This window comes from Talpa europaea (assembly GCF_964194135.1).
Source record: "Talpa europaea genome assembly, chromosome: 1".
Lineage (NCBI taxonomy): Eukaryota > Metazoa > Chordata > Mammalia > Eulipotyphla > Talpidae > Talpa > Talpa europaea.
The window spans coordinates 95,881,849-95,901,057 of NC_140073.1; the positions used below are offsets into that span (position 1 = coordinate 95,881,849).

General features: G+C 34.1%; 1 protein-coding gene across 3 annotated transcripts in view; it reads left to right on the forward strand.

Moving 5' to 3' along the window:
• The window catches only part of GALNT13 (polypeptide N-acetylgalactosaminyltransferase 13), a gene marked incomplete at its 3' end in the record, with an annotated part of 409,461 nt that overhangs the window by 254,713 nt on the left and 135,539 nt on the right, over positions 1-19,209 (forward strand). The gene's annotated exons all lie outside the window — the stretch shown is intronic.

Here is a 19,209-nt window from a genome sequence, read left to right on the forward strand (position 1 = left end):
GTTAGCTATAGATCTCTCTACTTTAGACCAGATTCTCAGTATAGCTTAGCCCAATTACTTTTAATACCCTTGCTTTTTTATTTAAACAATTGACCTCTCAGGACAGCTATCTGGTTTGAGATAATATTTATTGGAGTATTTTATATACTGCATGATACTATGGAAATGTTAACTTTTTTATTACCATTATCCCTAAAAATAAGCTGCTTTATCAAAACTAACATTTTAATCAACAGGAAGATGGAATTTATTTTAAGTGACTCAATTTTTTTCTTTCCAAATTACAATAAAAATAGCAGTATATTTATCTGAGAAACATAACCAAATGAAATGTCTTATGATGTGAAATCCATTTATTTCCAAATTGTGCAAGCAATGAAGTAGAAAAGAAATGAGAACTGACATAATAAATAGAAAAATGGAAGGCAGGGTTTCCTATTGAACAGAATAGTGTGGTAAATGAAGCAAAGAATTTGTAGAATTTTGGAGGATTGTAGTATCCAGGTTTCTGAAAGTCTTAAAAGAAAGTAATGAATTTTCTAGAAATGTGCGCACTATTCATATTTGATCAATGAAAATGTCAGCAATTTAGACAAAAATCTAGTTATTTCTAGTTGAGTTCATTACCTTTTTTTTTTTTTTCATTACCTTTTTGAAAACTTGATTCATGCAAATCTGGGCATGGATTTTTGGATTCTGTCAGTGTATAAAACTTGACTGTTTTTATTTGGCCATTTATAGAAAGTAGGCTATAAGAGAAATATTTCAAGGAAGTGAGCCTTAATCTGAGTTCATGTGTTAGCCACAGTTTTAGTGGAGATAGTTTGTGGAACACTTTTCTTTGAATGGGATAAAGCACTCTCTTAATGATAATATAGTGATTTCCTAGCCTCTTTCCTCCAGTTCTATTGAGATTTGATTGTCAAATAAAAATTGTATATACTTGAAGTTCACAATGTGATGACTTGACATATAGAGATAGTAAAATGACTACCACAGATACAGTGAAATGAGTATGTGAAAGCTAATTAACATCCTTTGACACAGTCATCTTTTTTTTCTAAAAAGAATTATGGGCCTCCCCTGGTGGCACAGTGGTTGAGCACTGGGCTGTGAAGCTGCCTGCAGTCTCTGAAGCTCCTGTTCCATCCTGGGCCTCAGATCTCTCCTGCTGTGCCCACTGCTCCCCTCAGCAGTGTATTTCATCAGTCTGCCTATTCTGCTCCCCACTCTGGCTCTGGTGAATTCTCTCACCCTCCCGCACTTCTGCCTGTACCAGTGCTTGTATAAATAAATAAATAAATCTTAAAAAAAAAAGATTTAATTATGCATACAAGAACTGGGTACAGGCTTAGGTGTGGGGGGTGAGAGGATTCACCAGAGACAGAGCAGGGAACATAACAGGCAGACTACTGAAATACACTACTGAGGGGAGCAGTGGGCAAGACTGGAGAGGTCTGCTGCACCCCATGTGGGTAGCTCACTGGCTGGCTGGGATTGAACTGATGCTGCAGTGTCTGCGAATAGCTTCACAGTGCTGTACTTAACACTTTGCTCCACCAGGGAGGCCCCTTTCTTCTTTTTTTTTTTTCTTTTGTGTAAGAACCCATGACCTTCTCTTGGCAAATTTTAAATACCTTGTGCTATAATCACTATCCTATAATTTATATCTTAGAAGGGAGTCATTGTTTCCTGTTTGACCCATTTGAGAGGTCCTCAGTTTTCACTCCATCTAGGAAAGAATTCAGAGCCAATCTTGACAGAAGCAAAACACATTTATAACAGACAGGACATAAACACACTCAGGAAAAAGAACTGAGAAGGCAGTGTGCTGAGGAATGCCTGCCCCCCTCTCGTGGGGCACTTGATCCCATTCTGGGAAACAGATGTGACTGGGGCCATGCTCAGCACTTCCATCAGGGGTAGTTTTTAGTCACCATATGGCTGTTGGTAGACTTATCATGGCCATAAGGACAAGTGTTGCCATGGTGATCAGGGAGTCATTCATCACCCCCCATCCCCACCGGCACACCCAGGGTGTTGCCTTTTTGGCCACTGCAAGTTGGGGAGAGGGTCTGTTTTCCTCCCTGCCTGCACAGGTCTTCCCAGGGTGTTGCCGACCTGCACTTGACAGTTCTTCCTGGCTCACTGGATAGAGTTGGCCATTAATTCTCTTTAGACACTGCTCCTGCCCTAGCTACTTAGTATCATCTTATCAATGAAAGTTTGTATCCTTAGCCTTTTCTTTAAAAGAGAATAAGATCATGCTTATATATAATCTACAAAAAGAATATAAACCAATGTTAATAATTATTTTAGCAAACCTCTCTGGTTACCTATTTTATTTTGTTTTTTTAAATTTTTTAAATTTTTTAAATTTTTTACATCATTGTTCATTTTTAAACAACATTGGCTTCCCCCACCTCCTCAAGTGTAGTCCCCATAGAGTTTCCTTCACCAATGCACCCGTGCACAATCACCTCAGTCCCCTGTGCTCCTTCCTCCCTCCCTCTGATTTCTCTTCCTCCTCCTCCCCTGCAGGATGTCTCTGATTTATAATTGTCCGTTTTTGCTTTGTTGTGTTTTGTAATGTTATTATTTTTTACACTAGTGTCTTATTTGGTTCCCCTATATTCCTGCTATAAGTGAAAAAATGTTCAACATCCCTTATAATTAGGGAAATGCAAATTAAAACCACACTGAGATACCACCTTACACCAGTAAGAATGGCACATGTCAAAAAAACAAACAACAACAAATGTGGGCAAGGATGTGGTGAAAAAGGAACTCTCCTACATTGCTGGGAGTGCAAACTGGTCCAACCACTATGGAAAGCTGTCTGGAGGTTCCTCAGTCTACTAAAAATGGAACTACCATATGACCTGGCAATCCCACCCCTAGGGATTTACCCAAAGGATGCAAAAACATTGATCCAAAAGAATACCTGCACCCCTATGTTTATTGCAGCAATATTTGCAATAAGTAAAACCTTGAAACAACCCAAATGCCCACAAATAGATGACTGGATCAAGAAGATGTGGTATGTATACACAATGGAATATTATTCAGCAATCAAAAATGATAAACTCATGCCATTTGCAGCAATGTGGATGGAACTAGAAGTTACTATGTTCACTGAAATAAGCCAGTAGGAAAAGGAAAAATACTGGTTACCTATTTTAAGGGTGAACCTTAAACACTTTGCAAATAGCTTAGTTTTTTTAGCTTTTGTGTTTACAATTAGGTTTTTGGACATTGGGACCACTTATCTGCCTTAAATGATTGTTTAAATTTATCTCTTTATTCAAAGTTGGGTTTGTTTAATTGAAATCACAAAATAAATCCTCAGGTAAGGGATAACTTAGACATTGCTTCTAAAGATTGTGTCATTATGTATCTAATTTCCAAATATTATAAACATTGGGTCAGTGAGAGCTGTACAATGGTATTTAATTAAGGTGACTGTAGGAGACACTATTTTTCCAAAATAAATGTGTTAGAATTTTATTTTGAATGCTTCACAATAAATACCTGATTATGAATGAGCCCTTAAAAAGACAAGTGAACAACAGGTAAATTAGACATTAATCAAACCTGGAAAAAATTAATCAATTTGAACAGAACTTATTTTGATTTTATTTATTTATTTTTTTTAGTTTTTTTTTAGGTTTTTTTTTTAAATAGAAACCCCACTACATATATTTTCTTTTAGCTATTTTTTTAAAGATTTATTTATTTATTTATACAAGCACTGGGTACTGTCAGAAGCGCGGGAGGGTGAGAGCATTCACCAGAGCCAGAGCGGGGAGCAGAGCAGGCAGAAGGTCTTAAGTACACTGCTGAGGGGAGCAGCGGGTGGCAGGAGAGGTCTGCACGCCATGTGGGACCCTCCTCTGGTGGCCGGGGAGCAGCCAGGGATCGAACCGGCATGGCAGAGACTGCGGGCAGCTTCGCAACCCAGCGCTCAACTGCTGCGCCACTGGGGAGGCCCTATTTTGATTTTAAAATTATAATAATCTTAGACTTGGCAACTTTGATAACTTTACCTCCGTATTGAAACTTTATGGTTCATAAAGCCAGAATCTGACAATACACTCAATTGGATAGTCATTGACATGATATTTCACCTTGTAAATTTACATCATGGAGACTATAGTTTTAGAAATGTAAGGCTTGTATGAGATTCACCATACTGGATCTGGGTATTAATCATGGGTTTTCTTTTATATTCACTTATTTATCTCTTAAGAGATATTCTTTTAAAAATTATTTTGTCAGTATCACTCACAATTGAGTGCATTCTTGAACAATATCATTCATTACTTCTTTTTCATGACTTCACAACATCTTATAGAGTACATAAAAATGTTTATCAGCCTACCATTATATTAGTCTAATATCTAATCAATTCTTTCTTTTCTCTTTTATTTATCTCTACTTATCTAGCTAAACATCTATTTAAATATCTATGTATATGAGTACCTGTAATGTAAATGATTAAATAGTTACGAAGAAGCAGAATGTAAATCTATAGCTGTAGTTATTATAAAGGACACTATAATGTAACAATTAATATATGGATTAAAAAAGTTTACAGTGTAAATGATCTCAATTGCAAAAGAGTTCTGAGTGGTAATCACCAGGCATCCTGAAGAAGTTGAAGTTCTAACAATTAAGAGAACTAGGACATTATGGAATACTGGAAAATGGGTAGGAATTAAATGCATAAAAATAGGAAGAAACAGAATGAAAAATACAAACTTAGCAATGTATAAAAATACATTTTTGTTTCCATTAAAAGCAAAACAGAGTTAATCATATTTTCACAGAACTGATTCATAAATACACATCAGAAGCAAATTCTGTTGTGTCTTTGTAGAAAATAATGGTACATGAAAGTGAAATAGGCTATTGATTTCTGAACTATGACAAAGAAAATGTTTTGACAATGCCATTCTTTAACAAATACAGGCATATGTCAAACATACCAAGAAGAATTTTCCTATATGTGGTAATAAGAATATATATCTGGCTTTTGAGTAGGTTTTAGTATATTAAGAAACCAACAGTCATTTTTGGAGACAAAGATCTGAAATGTCACATTTGGGAAACACACTCTAGTTCTGTCACTATTTTCTGAGTTTTCTCATAAAAATCTTTATGATCCTTCCTCTGATCTTAAATATGAAGGATTTCAATTTAACTGATTGAATTTATAGCAATAGAAAAAGCTATATGAAGAATGTTAATGTGCTCAAAATTAACTGCACAGCAAAGCCTGACAACTTCTGTCATGGCCAAATTTTGTTGAAGCCTCCCATTAAGTATACTTAATCATACAAAATGGTGCAGAGAATTAAGGCAATTATCCTCCTGATTTACATTTGAAACGAGCCTAAAATATTCTGATAATGAAATGTTTAACTTTCTTTTTGAATCTAAATATGTGCTGCCATGAATTGACTTTGAACTATTTATTTTACAAATTAAGATTTCATTTTTTTCTTTATGGAAAGGAAAAACCAATGTAAATAACTTTCCCAAATGCTTCTAGTTTTGAAATTTTAAAAATCATTTTTATATATGGGGCTTGATTAAATGAGATAAACCTGCCATTAAATTCAAATAGTTTGCAATTAAATTTAGGTCAGAGAATTATTTAATTTTAAAATATACAGAAGTATAGAAGATAGCCTCAGTCTTTGGTCTCACAGAACATTTGCTAGAGGGTGATGAAAGAAAAGAAGTGAGTGAGCAGGAAAGTTGTTCTGTTGACTCAGATAAAGACAAGTGCTATGAAGAAAACAAAATAAGAGGTGGAGTGTTGTATTATCTTGAGTGGTCAGTGAAGACTTCTAAGGAAGCAATTTCAGCTGAGACTAAACTGACAGAAAGAGTCAGCTGTGCAAGGATTTGAAGGGGGAGAATTCAAGATGGAGCAGTATGCAGGACAGAATAAAAGCAGAAAATCCTCTCAATTATAAAATGATGAGCCAAATTCTCTCATTCCAAGACTACAGGACTACAAAAGCCCTAAAACTTTTGATTAAGATAAATTTTCTTATTCAAGAGTAAGGAAAGAATTGGACTTTTAGTGGCACACAAAATGTAGTATATACAGATGCTCATTTATAATGATATGCACCTGAAACTTATATAATGTTATAATGCAGTGTTACCTCATAAAATAGTTGATTGATCAATTTAGCCAATAGTCAATATGTACCTACTATGTATCAAGCTCTGTGCTAGATACTTTAGAGGAGAATAAAACAGGACATGTTCTCTAGGAGTTCATTTTTTATGAAGCTTAGCATTTGAATAACAATTCATAGAGTTATTGTACACATATCATAATGGAGCTCAACATGGATTAAATATGTGAGAAGTGTTTTTATCCCCATATATTTGATTTTTATCTTTAATGCATTTTGTACCATTTGCATTATATACTTCAAATTACCTCTATAGTAGCCAGGTATCGATCTATCTCATTTTACTAATCAATCAATATGAATTGCTACATGCTTACACCTGCACTAGATACTGTGGATAGTATAAGTAGTGTATATGGTGCGTCTCTTGATTTCAATCAGCTTGGAAAGTACACCATCATTTGAAGTTGCGGATATAAAGTACATTAAGTTCAAAGAAGGGAAATATATTTCTGATATAGGATAATCAGGGAATAATTTATAAATTAAAAATTCAAGTCTTATCTTCTAGACAGCAGGGCAGGAGAGGAGCCCGTGCTGGCAATAAGTGAGCTCTCCATTAACAATTGATATTCTCCATAGTCTGCTTTTGTGTTTTCTGCCATACCTAAATTAGGCTGCACTATCTGGTTCCCCCACATTTTGTTTTCATTCTTGAAAATTACATAATTAGTATATCATAAACCATTAAAAATGTATTTTCGCAGAAGTATTCAAGGGGCAGAATTAATGAAGTACCCATGCTCAAGAAATTGAACCCATTATTTTATATATACTTATATTTGATCCCTTAAAAATCTTTTGTTAAAGATTTATTTATTTATGCATACAAGAGCTGGGGTGCAGGCCAGAGATGCAGGGGGTGAGAGAGAAGTCACCAGAAACAGAGTGGGGAGCAGAACAGGCAGATTGACAAAATACACTGCTGAGGGGAGCAGCAGGTGATACAGGAAAGGTCTGCTGTGTCATGTGGGTCAGCTCCCTGGCCGGGATTGAATCGTGCTGCAGTGGCTGTGGTCAGCTTCATAATGCTGCATCTTAACACCTTGCACCACCAGGGAGGCCCCTGATCCCTTATAAATCTTTAGGACAAAATTCCAAACTATGGTTTCTGTATATGTGCATGGAGTTAGGAAACTTCGCGCACCTTGCTAGCCAAAATTAATGTATTCAAAATCAAATTCATGTGCTTTTTTATTAAAGATCCAATTTTAAATCTCTATGGTAACTATTGCAATAAATGTGCAACATCTTAAGCTATGATTATACTGTCACACTTAGTGATGTCTATCTTAAGTACATGACTACCAATCGTTTCACTGCTGTTCTAGTCAACCAGAAATGTAGTTAAAAACGGTAACCAATTATGAGATTTATTTGAATAAGGCTGAATGATTTGAGAAATAACAGATTCTAGATACTGGGAATAAATCTTTTGAGGGTGTAGGATAATGTTGAGGGAAAATTTTGATCCAGCTGCTCAGAATTTGACTATTAACAATAACACTAGTTTTAAGTATCATTGAAAAGGTAGTTGCAGATTTGTAATAGAATTTTTAAATTATTCTTAACAGTTCATCTAACTGCAGCTTTCACTATATTGGCAAAAATTCAATTTTGCACTGCAAATATGCTAAAATTGAAATCAAGTCTTAGCACTTCTCTATTGTCGTCACGATGAGCCTGAATACTAAAATATGTTTGTGCCTGCACTATTCTTTATCAAAGATTTGACTGAACTTTCCATGTAATTGCAATCACAGTCATATTTTGTCTATTTTAGTTGTCAACCAAATTATGCTTTTATTTCTTTATTTTAATTGGTCAACCAATTTTATATACTGTATGTTTAATTGATCATACAAAACTGTTTTGGTTGGAGCTATTGTCATAACTTCTGAAGTTTCTGAATTAAGAATCTGTAAATAAATGTTTAAGGTTCCAGATCTAGCAGTAAACTTGAAATGATATATTTAAATATTAATTAGACCTGATGAAAGACTAGTGTTCCTTGATAATTTATCTGACCCTGCAAATTCCTGCACTTAAAAATCTTTTTTTTTTTTCATATTTGGGGAACATAATGAAAACTCTTGACTCTTTAAGGTCATAGAAAGTTAAAGATGTACTTGAGGAAGTTGGAAATGTGTTGCAGAGGCAAGGCAAAGTATGAGGAAGGTGACAGATTTGAGAGTTAGCTTTCCAGAATTTATAATTAAATGAGCATATGAGAATGGATAAATTTGCCAAGAAAGAAAATAGGAAGAGCTGAATAGCAAGACATGTCCTTAGGTAGCACCTACATTTAGAGGTGGGGGAAAAAAGTCAAAGCTGTCAGGGAAGAACAAATATATATCACAAAAACTCAGAAACTTATGGTGATTGTCAACAGTGTCAAATGCTTCAGAGAGTAAGGAAATAAGAATAGTGAAAGTTCATAAAAGCTTTGTGAGCAGTTTCTGGTGATAGAATAAAGATGGTAGAATAATGACATTAAGAAAGCTGAAGTGTGAAGATGTGGAGAGAAAAGAAAAACTTTTAAAGAAGTTATCCAGAAAGTTGAGAAGAAAAAGCATAGTAATTAATGGGGTAAATATGGTCAAAACAATTATTTTGTATATTTTTTTCTTTATAAGATACATTATAAGCCAATTAAAAGGATTTTAAAACATCAGGGGTAGTTAAAAAGGAAGAAGCATTTTGATGAGGTAAATATCTGCAGATGCTGGTAAAATATTGTGATAATATGGTATGTTTATGTAACACTTCTAGCTTACTAAGCAGTTTTATATTCATTATTTCACTATGTCCTTATTAGAACTCTGTGTCTAAGTTGTTCAATTATCTTATTCTATATGTTTTGAATTTCAAAGAAATTAAGCCCTATCTCTGAAGATTGGCAAGGACAAACATCAAACCCACCTCTGCTCCAGTATGGTGTTTCGCTATTCTGAGTTCAAGAACTCAAGGGCAGGGTTTAACCTTGGATGAGAGAGCTGACTCTCTTTCCTAAAATGGAAAGAAGAAACTAAGACTATATTAGATGTTTCAAAGTGGAAATGAATAGAAAGTCAGGTCAGCTCCTCTTGAACCTAAGAAAAGTGGAAAGTAAAAAAAAAAAAAAAAAAAAAAAAGTTTATTTACCAAGAATGTGGGATTGATACTGAGGCTTGATAAGAAGAGAAAGTTTTGGATTAAACACTGTTTTCCCAGAAATCATTTGAAGGAAAATTCATACGCTCTATGACACAATCTTTAAATGTCACAAAAATGACATCTTGCCAGTCTTATGAAACAAATGAAGACATTATCTTCACTATGCTTTAAGAATCACATCTGGAGATTTAACCTTTGCACTACATTCACCTTGTTTGTAAGTGAGCAAGGTAACATGCTTGATGTTATTATTCCATGGTTATTTCTTTGCTCTTCTTCTAAAATGTAACCGATATTTTAAAAACTCAAAACATGTCAAAGTAGAGTATTACTCCATAGTGGACTTTATGGGTAGTGTGATGAATGCTGGAGATAACATACTATTACTATGTTAATGTGTTTCACATTTAGCTCACTAAATATTTTATAGAAAGTCAGAGAGGCCTGTAAGTTGATTTTGGGAAGAAATCCTAGTTTTCCATAGATGCCATTCAAGTTTTATATGTACTCTCTAGGGAAAGTTTTATCGGTAGCAAAACTTACAGCTTCTTGACAAGAAACACAAATGTCACTAGTTGATTAAAAATCAGGAAAAGAAAATTCTGTTCATGAAGGGATTATGGTTGGGGCAAGTTCTTAAAACAGCCCTTTTCCTGTAGGCTTAAGAGACCTTTTTTTTTTCAACTGTCAAATGTAACTGATGACCACTTTAATATGCACAGCCCTAACACTCACAACTGCATTGACCTGTGAGTTACTTGAAGACAGTCTTTTATTTTTTTCCTCCATGACTCAGAGGCCAACATGTTTCTTCACAAAAAATCACTGGCTAGTACATATTTTCTGAATAAATGCCATCAAGTCCTGAGAGAAAATGAGTAGAAGGAGTGATATTGTCCCTCTGCTTAAATTGATCACAGGACCTTATATTGAAAAGTACCTGACTATTTTACAAGTTGCTCAGGAAATTTCACTTAAACAAAAATGTGGACATTGCAATAAGGTGAGGCAGCCAGTTAGGAGGTAGAGGAATTAACTCTTTCTGAGGTACCAGAATTTCTTCCCCTACCCTGATCTAAGTTCTTTTTCAGTATCTCTGGCATCCACAAAAGAGCAGGGATGTTTTCACACACTGCAGCTGGGAACCCAGGTGCTCTACCAATATTCAAAGGCGACTGTTCTGGCATGAATTCTAGGACAGCACCACACAGCTGTCAGGAGCTGCTCTGTGGCTGGAAGCAGCAGATGTTACTGATATTTTACAGGCTGTCAGATCATCAGACATGGAAGAACACCAATATAAAGTGCAAAATATCTGACCCACATATCATTTAATACAGCACAGACCTTTTCCATCCCTTTCTCCAACATCTCATCTACATTTAATTTTTTTACATTTCAGATTTACTTATAGGATTAGTTGTTGAACAAGAGAAACACTAATCCCAGTAATTCTACTTGGATTTAATATTCCCTTTAAAAACACTGAAAGTGCTTCTAAAACTCCCATACTCGTTGTATCTTGAGTTTATTGATTATGAAAAGATGAAAAGTATGACTGTCACATATTATTTCTTGTGTTCTTTTTTTCATGAATTATCTGATTGTGACACACTACACTAATAAAAAAAGCAATACCTTTTTGTAAGTATGAAAAGCTAGACACTAATTTTCTTAAGCTGAACCACCTTATATTACGTAGGATTTTCAATATCCGCTGGACTGTTTTATGTTCATTTCTGTCTGCTATATTCATGTGTGCCATTTTAGCCTAAGACAGAAGATTTGCTGTAACACAATCAGCACTGTGCTTTAGTGTTGATCTCAAAGGGGTTTGGAAATTTCCACAATATCAGTGAACCCAGTAAGATATGGAATAATGACAGATAATACTTCTGATGTCAGGAAATGCAGTGACTTCACTGTGTGGTAATTTGAAAGGTCAGAAAGTGCCAAAGCAAAGGAAGTTATTGAAGGTCAAAAAGTACTGGTAGAATATACAAAAAATGTTAGCCTGTGTGTATTGGAAGTATCCCCATTATTAATTTTAGCTGCCGAGAAAGGGTGTTTTTGTTTGAGAGATATAGGAAACAAAATTAAAAAGCTCCACTGTGACTATAATGACCTCACCATACCTTTCTAATACACACTAGTTCATAGACATGCTGTCTTATTTCCACTTCAAACTACCTCCTCCACTTCAGGCCACACCTAGTATAAGCTCACTTTTCCAGCCTCTGCTGTATTTTCTTCACTCCATTCCTCATCCCGCAGCCCCCATCCCCAAAGGTCATTTGCTAAGTCTTCAGCAAACGATGAAGAAAGACTAGGATCTGAGGCTTCTCTTAAAGAAACTTATTCCAGGGTTAACTTGTTAAGTTTCTTTAGAAAATGAGTTAGTATAAAAGGGTCTATTTTGAATTTTGGGCTTTTCAGAGGTTCATTTCTAAGCTGGAAAGTACTTTGAAAGGGAAAATACTTGAAAATAGGACATATTAGAAGCAAATTGATGAGATATTATGAAATGGAATCAATTCAATTCAGAATTGTCTATTAAATGCCCATGTGAAAATAAAATCTTCAAATTGCTCTAATATATGACTATTTTTTAAGAACAAATGTGCTTTTATGGCTGCCCTTGATTTTATAGCTTCTGTTCCCTTTCTAAAATATAGGAACTCCCAAATCTGAGGGAAAACATGTTTATTGCCTCATATTAATTTTTACAGTATTATTTCTTTCATGCATTTTCTTGTTCAGATAATGGCATTTTTATCATATACATCTAATATAGTTAAAGTAAACTTTGGTAAGTATGAAAATGTTAATTAAAATCTCAGAGAGTTTTGCCAGAACTATTGATATGTAAAAATATGATTTCTAAAAGTGGTCATTTATTTTACATAAAGAGATTAGTCTGAATTCTAAAAATCTGGAAGAAAACTGAGACATCATCAACTCCCTCACTTCCATTTCTTTTACACATGAATTTTCTAAGGACTCTCAAAATTGACTTGTTCCCAATTCTATAGTCAGTTTGTGTTTATTTCAAGACCAAAATCCAGCTTGCCAATTTTAAAGCTGATACTTCCTTCTCTTTTGCATACCAATAATAATCCTGTTTCAAGAAAAGCATTAAATTATCAAGCAATGCATGATTCCTCAGAGATGTTGAATCTGTGATCTCTGGCAACTAAGGTAAACATTTACAGGCCACAGCAACTTGATGTACAAGAATCTTCATCTTAACATGTTATGATATCAGGTTTCTTATTCCAGCTCTAGAGACATTTTCCAGGTCACATTTACTAAATCTATTAAAATATATTATGAAGTGAAAACTAGAATAAGAGTCAACTCAATCATTTAGAAATCACATCTCCCCATTTAAAACTATGAGGAATATCTGGCAAATTTCATGTAGAGAATGTTATCAGGGACCTCTTCCTTACATCTGTCTGTTTAGAATCATGATTTTATGTCTCTTGCATTTGTACCAACTTATCAAGCATCATGGTGTGTTTAGCAGCTCAGTGAAAGCTGTTTTAGACTTTGTTTCAATTTCAAAGTGAAAGGATTTGTCACCAATCTATTTGTGTGTAAACAAAGGAAAGTAATAGCTTTTGTTCCTAATTCCATTCTATTGTAGGCACATTTTGAGTACAGAGCAGAATTTTCCAGCTTTCATGATATCAGTATTAATAGATCTATCAATTGATCAGTATGCACTGAGCACCAATATGACCTAAACATGTTTTCAATTTTTACAAACACTGATTTAATAAAATAATTAAGTTCTGATTTTTTCACTATATGCAAATTGTACCTCGCTTTCATAAAATGAAAGAGGTAATATGATGGGGGGATTACTTGACAGATTTACTTCTGTGAAAGATATAATATACAAATATTAATCTGTTGAAATCCTAGGACAACAATCAGATATAGATATAAAGTAATTTGAAATTATGTGTTCATGTGAAAGAAAATCATGTTTTATTAAGTTTAAACTGTTTCTACAGACACTGCAATGTAATTTTAGAGAATGAAATGTATTGTAATTGGAAACATGTATAAGACACTATATATACATAAGACACTATATATATATATATATATATATATACACATAAATTGTTAACATACACGTGCACACAAATTTACAACATTTAGCAAGATGACAAACCAGAATTTAGAGCTAAATGGGGGTGAGATGATTTGGAAGTAGAAAGTAAGAGATAACTGAGATTAATGAAAGAATAAACTCTTTACAAGAAAAAAATGTAGAGTTTTCTAAGGAAGACATTATAGATAAAGGAAAGCACACACATTAATTTTTAAGTTTAATTCCTCAATTATGTTAAGTTATTACATTATTATCTAATTTCATTGCCATCACTCTGATCTATTATCTATTATCATCTCTTCCCTAGATTATTCCAATAACCCTTTAATAAGCTCCTCCTACTTTTCCATTTCTATCCATTTTTCAGTTTGCCTTATTCCTCACAACTCCCTGAGGCAGAGTTTTCAATTCTCATTTTACTACTGCGTAAAAGTGTTAAAACATAGAAAGGTGAAGAGACCAAGTTCACCTTGCTGGTAAGGAGCAGAACTAGGATATGACCTCAGGAGCACAAGCCTACACAGGCATAACTGCTGAGCCCCCTGCTCTCCATGCATCTTAGTGTTGTATTTTTTATTAAGGTCATATTAAAAAATAACTCTGGGGAAGACATAGTATATGTGTGGGTTGTGGGTAAAGATTAGTATAAAAACAAGCAACTACATGAATTTGGTAGAGCAGCTGTAAAATTAGTAACAGCATTATCACTGAAACTGAGGTTGCAAAGTTAGAATTTACAGAGTTTGCGAACCTTAATTAAAATGTCACTGATGTAGGTGCCAAACTACATGATAAGGATAATGTTAGTTAATTGTCTTGTAGCAGGGGAAGAAAATCAAGTAGATAATCAAATGAGCAATGGGCATTTTATAATAATTTTATAATAACCTTCTCAATCATCAAAAGACTCATAAACATATCTGAGAACAAAGACATGTAACTAGCTCTTTCATTCCACTGTGGATGAAGGAAGAATTTGTGTTTTATATGTGATCATATTTACTTATAAGAGATGTGATATACATATACTAATCTGTTGGAAGCCTACAAAATAACAATCAGATACATTTAGTGATACGAAGCAATTCGGACATGATGAATTCATGTGGCTGAGACATCATGTTTTATTCAGTTTATACTGTTTGTTCAGGCACTATAAAATAATTTCAGAAAATGAAATATTGTAGTCTAATTGGGATCTAATTGTTTATTCTTTTCAACCCCTCACTGTGTACCAAAACACCTAGACATTGATATTATAACTCTTCCAAAAGGCAAAATTCATCAAGGTTTAAGGAAAAACAAGCATTTTTTAAAAAGCAAGAATAAACTGATGATCTATATTTGTTTGTGTCTCTGATTAACAACAATGAAAGTTAAATAATATACAGGTAACATATTATTTTTTCCATATGAAATGTCAGGCTTGACAGAAAAGTGTCAGAAAAGTGCTTGATGTATACAATCTGATTAGGGATTTAGGAGGTAGTTATAATCCCTGTTTTCCAGTGGGGATATAAAGCCTTGAAGGCTTAAATATAATTTTCACAAACATACATAGATAGTAAGTGATAGAGACATTAGAAAAATTCTATTTGCTTACTTTCAAGCCCAAGTTCTTTTAATGACTGTATCATAAACTTCCTTCTTCCTTTTTTTCTTTCCTTCCTTTATTCCATCTTTCTAAAATATTTACTGAAGGTACACTAAGGGAAATTATTATGATAATCATGGGGGACTCCAGCTTCCACTTTAATATTTACCCAGAGATTTCTTTTTATTTTTCCATCCATTTATATTACACAAGTGTCTACTATATGCAAGGTAACAATACCAACCAAATTGCATTCATGCTTTGCTTTTATATTAGCTTGGTATTATTGTGAGCAAATATCAGCCTAATTAATGCTTAATGTTATGCATTCCTACCATGGTCTTTTCATTTTCATGAAAATTTTGGAAAGAGATTTTACCTAGGAAATACAATGTGAATGTTTATGCACACATTCTGTGAGCACAGATGGCAATGGGAGAAGTACTCACTTTATTCCAGGAGTCAGTAGCCGGTAGCCTGTGGCTCACAAACAATATTCACCGAGTTGTGGAACAGTTGCCACCCCTCTCCTGTGTCTCCTAGATATATTTAAGAACTGCTCCCATGTGTGAGAATCAAAATCAGGGCTAAGTTTTCCTTCTGTCTTGTTTATCAATGATAGTTGCATTACATGTACGCATGAAATCTCATTGAAAGTTAGGAGAAAACCAAAGATCAGCTCTTCTATATTTCTTGCTCTGTTAAGTTTAGAAACCACTGAGGTTTGATCCAGTTGTCCCCAAAGTGCTCTCTCCCAGCATCACTGGGCCTAATAATTCTGCTAAAACGAGCTATCCAATAAACTCCAACCCATCATCGGGATTCTCTGGACCAGAAGGAATCTCTGCTTTACTGGAGTCAAGGTTTTCCCCACACGTGGGGTTAGCCCAAGACTTCTTTCACTGCAACCTGCTTTGTTCTGATGGCAGCACCAGCATAGCTTGCAAATTTTACTGCTCAGCAAGTATCCAGTAGGTACTGAAATGATCTTTCATTCATTTAGCTCCTTGATATGGTTTAGATGAAGAAAGAAAGCTCTACATTCACACTTAATTCATAAAAGGGGTGAAAAGTTTTTTTTACCAATAATACTTCCCAACATATAATGCCATATGCTATATCTTCTGAATTTGGGGTGCTTTGTTGAATGTACTGGTCACAGAACAAAAACCTGAATATTAAATCATGCGTTTAAGCTACAGATAATAGGATATGTACTAAATGATGATTTTTGATAACACATTAAAAATTAAGATTCTATCATTTGGCACCTTTTATCATAAGCCATCAAACCTTTCTAATTTTTATTTGTTGTATGTGACCTCCATAGAACTTCATCCATTCTCCAGGCATGTGAAACAGCAGTTGTATATCATTTCACTAGGCAGCTCTGCTTAGTTTTATATTAAAAATATGTCCTAAAAATGCAATTTAAAGTTCCTCTAAATATGTGTATTTAAAGCAGATTATTCTGACAAGGATACCTTTTATTATGTCAATCTTGCTAATTAATTTTGAGTTGCACATTCTTCCATTCAGTCAACTTATAGTGATGCCTACTGTGCACTAGGTACTGGACTTGACTCTGGGCATGCAATAATGGCCAGACATCTCCGTTTCCTTTTTAGATCTTATATTTTAATTGGAGGAAAATGTACATACAAATAAATAGACAAACAAGTAAATAAGTTGAAAATTGTGATAGCAATGAAGAACACAATCAGGGTGCTATTTCGAGGAAACAACTAGGGTAGGACATATAAAATATGGAAATTAGGAAAGAGCTTGTGGCTGAGGTAATATTTTAGCTGAGATAAGAAGTATGGGAAATAGGTAGTCAAAGAACTGATGGAATTTTATTGTAAGTATAGGAAAAACACGTGTTGAGGCTTTGGTGTGTGGAAAAGTTTGTGATACATTTTCTAGGAAATGGAAGGATTCCAGTAACACTAGTATTTATTGACAAAAGGAGAGAATCATGTAGAGTCTTAGAGGCCCTGCTGAAAGATTTTGTTCATGTGCACAGTTCAGTGAGAAATTATTGAATGATTTAATCAGGCAAATAAAACAAAACAATTAGTTTTTTTAAAGACCACTGTGATTTCTCAGTACAAATTAAATTATGGGAGCACAACCATGAAAGCATCAAGATAAGAGTCTAATGCAATAATCAGATAGGACATATTAGAGATAAATATTCTGGGAATTATTTTACAGGTAACACCACCATTATTTGTTATTGGATTAAATATAAATCATGAAAAAAAAGGAGAAATCAATGATGAATTCTAGGGTTTGGGATTTTGTTGTTGTTATATTTGAATTGAATACCTGGGGTAAATGGTGGCACCATTCATTGATGATAAAAAATAAGACTGAAAAAAAAAAGATCTGCATGACAATCATCCCACCTTGGACATGTTGATTTTGATATCTCTGACATGTGCAAAAGGAGGTGTCATAATAGATGTTTGGGTACCCAGATCTGTATCCAAAAGGACAGGCCTGGATTGAGATAAGACTGTAGGTTGTCAGTATTCAGAATATGTAAAGTAATAAGAAGATATGAGGTCACCTAGAGAATTAATAAAATGGATGAAGGTCAACATGACAATGTAAATACTGTGAAGTCAGAGAAGGAAAAGCAAGGCAATACAAGAAAGTGTGTACTAAGTTCATTAAAGGAGTTTGTGAGTTTCACTATGGCAATTTGGGGGAAACTGCAGAAATAAATAGCACTTCAGAATGGGTAGAAAAATGAATGAAAATTGAAGAGAGGCAACATATATCAATAAAATATAATTTATGTTAATTTGCAGTAAAGGGAAACAAAAAATGAGGATTTTTAGAAAGGAATGTGAACCAGGGTAAATGTTAGCCAGAATATGAACCAAAAGATGAATTGTTTGTTATGTTTTATAATTTTATGTTTTTTAATCTTTAAGACAGATTTTATGTGATGGTAAACATAACCTAGTAGTTAGTAAATGATGGATGTTTTAGAAGAAAATCAAAAGGAGAACCAAACCAGTAAAGTCTTTAAGGAAGAAGGAAGGGATTTGATATAGACTGACATACTGATATGTGTTTGATAGGAGAAGGCTCAACTTCCTCCATAGGAAGGGAGAATGTGAAAATGGGTAATGACAAAAATGTTTACTGATTTCATTCTATAAAAATAAATAAGTTGTTTATCAATGAGTCATCTTTCAAGAGAAATAGCAAGTTCTGTTTTTCTCTTTTATTACTACATTTCAGTGTTTGGCTAAAACCTTTTCTCTGTTAGCATTGTACTATAAGCAATTAGGAAATGAGAATCAACTGTACATGTAAGGCACAAGCCATTGTTGATTAGTATAACATAATTACTATTTAGCATCTTTCATTTTCTGGTAAAGTATCTCTTTCACTCAAGCCCAATAACATACCTCTTCAGTATGAGTATATTTGAGAGATCAGTAAGAGAAAATTTTCTTTCAAAACAAGTAACTCCCCTTAAAACAAGAGCAATGTTAATTACAATATAAATTGTCATTTTAATTATATGTAGCAAGTATGTATTTACACAAAACACATGCTATTAGTATTATCTATTACTAAGTAATGCCGTTTTATGAAGATAAATGTTTTTTAAAAGATTTATTTTTATTTACATACTACACAAAGAATTGGGTATAGGTTAGAGGTCTAGGGGTGAGAAGATTCACCAGAGACAGAGTGGGGAGCAGAACAGGTGGATCTACTGAAATACACTGCTGAGGGATGTTGTGCGCAAGACAGGAAAGGTCTGCTGTGCCATGTGGGTTAGCTCCTGGGCTGGGGATCTAACTCATGCTGCAGTGGTTGCCCATAGCTTGATAGTGCTAAGACCTAGCAATTTGCGCCATCAGGGAGGCCCCAAAATAAATGTTTTATGTGTAATGTACTTAATACCATACCAAAAAAAATACATGATACATATCTCTACATATCTCTCCTTTATAGTTTTAAAGGAGAGATAGTGAAGTAAACAAATGCTTAAATTGCTTAAATACAGTCTAATCAGCTCTTCATAAAATGTTTCAAGTACAAAAAAAAAAAACACAACACAGGATCTCCCTGGTGGTGCAAGTGGTGAA